Consider the following 1,991-nt stretch of genomic DNA (forward strand, 5'->3'; position numbering starts at 1 on the left):
AAGAACAAGCAAGAAACTAAGATTGCAATCTGGATATTGCGAATATAAGATGAAAGCTTTATTGATCAAGGTGGGGTTCTGTGACGCCTTTGTCTGGTCGTTGAACACAAACGAAGTACGCGAAGATGCAGCTATGGCGAACTTTTAATCTAAACAAAACCCAAAGTCTAAACGATGCCCTAAGGGCTGTATATATGGAGGAAGAGGGGGGAATTTCGTGGCCCTTGGTGGAGGGGTCCGAAATCAACCCTATCTCTTGTTTCCCCACACATACGGACTCTAAAAATAGCCTATACTTATGTATTTCGAAATTACATGGGCCTGGCCCAATAATAAGGTGACGCAGCACCTAAAATAGCCTCGGGACGAAATTTATGAAGTGGCATCTTGTATATTTCGTCCAAGGCTTCATGCACCCATTATGGTGGCTTCAAAGTCCTGAAATCATCACTTGTAACTCCGTTCTTGTTTCCCTTGCGCATGCACCACTTGATAGAGGCGAGGGTCCCGATCTTTCGATGAGATGATGGATATCGCTTTGGTGGAAGTCGACTTTGACGATCCGACTACGAACGTGCGAGGACGTCACGCCTTAGCAATCGCTAAACCAACTCCGAGAGGTTATTGACCACGCCGGAGCACGATCAACCTGACCACGAGGGTCTGTTTCCTGCGAGCAAACGAAGAACAAGCAAGAAACTAAGATTGCAATCTGGATATTGCGAATATAAGATGAAAGCTTTATTGATCAAGGTGGGGTTCTGTGACGCCTTTGTCTGGTCGTTGAACACAAATGAAGTACGCGAAGTTGCAGCTATGGCGAACTTTTAATCTAAACAAAACCCAAGGAAAAAGCTACTAGATGGATCTACTTATATAGGAGCAAGGGGTGGCGGCCAAGGAGGTGGGAGGACGTCCCAAGGCAGCCTAAAACTAACCCTAGGTCGTACAAGGCTCATGGGCCCAAGTGGAGGTGATGTAACACCTTTGGACTTGTAGTTTGACTCGGATTCTGCTGCAGCATCAGATTGTTTCGTCCACAACTCAACGCTCCGGACGAATTTGAAGGTGATTCCAATTGGGTTGGAAAGTGCACGAAATCTAGTTTCCAACAAAAAAAGAATCACCCAATTCGGAGTCCGTATGAAAAACTTGTGTGCGTTTTGAGTCAGGTATGTCTGTGTAGTCCGAATCTGAATCCAGAACGTGAGAGACTTGGACTCTATCTTCTCTTGGGCCAAAAGTGACGTGAGAGAACTTTTTGGACAGCAAATAAACATCTCTTTCTTCCTTATCTTCATATGTGGATTGTACAAATGTTCCATACACCTGCAATTAGACAACACACAAAAGTGTGTGAAGTATTTTTGTTCTGCATAACATAAATAGATTATTGAATAGTTTGCACTAGAAATCACCTGACAAATATGCATATATGCAATATTTTTGATCATATCCAAGGTAGTCATGTCCTCATCATCCTCCCCTTCTTGAAAATAAAGCCGTCCTCGGCGTTGCTTAATCTGAAATGTGGCTAACAAAAGAGGCAAGGTGTACATGTTGTATATGTATATGTCATCCATTTTTACTTCCCTTGATTTTTGCATATATGACACATGAATAGATGAGTACCTTGCATAGTTCATAAAATCTAAAGCCAAAAAATTAGCACAAGAAGTAGAAGGCATGAAAATATTGCAACTCAGTTTGCACATATAAGTGAAGCTCTTATTCATTTCAAAAGATTGACAATGTTCATCATTAAACCATCCCAACATTGGTGAATAAACCTTACTTGCATCAAATTTACATGCTACAACATGCTTAAATAAGCAAACATGCAATAAGTCATTCAACACAGAATCATCACCAAGATTAGAGGTCATATCAAAATGATTAAACATTGGTTCTTTTGCATCAATAGTTAATACAATGGGTGCACTCAAAATTGTTGGTATTTCAGTTGTTTGATCACATGGCAAAGTCAAATT

This window comes from Triticum dicoccoides, unplaced genomic scaffold (genome assembly GCF_002162155.2).
Source record: "Triticum dicoccoides isolate Atlit2015 ecotype Zavitan unplaced genomic scaffold, WEW_v2.0 scaffold84395, whole genome shotgun sequence".
NCBI lineage: Eukaryota > Viridiplantae > Streptophyta > Magnoliopsida > Poales > Poaceae > Triticum > Triticum dicoccoides.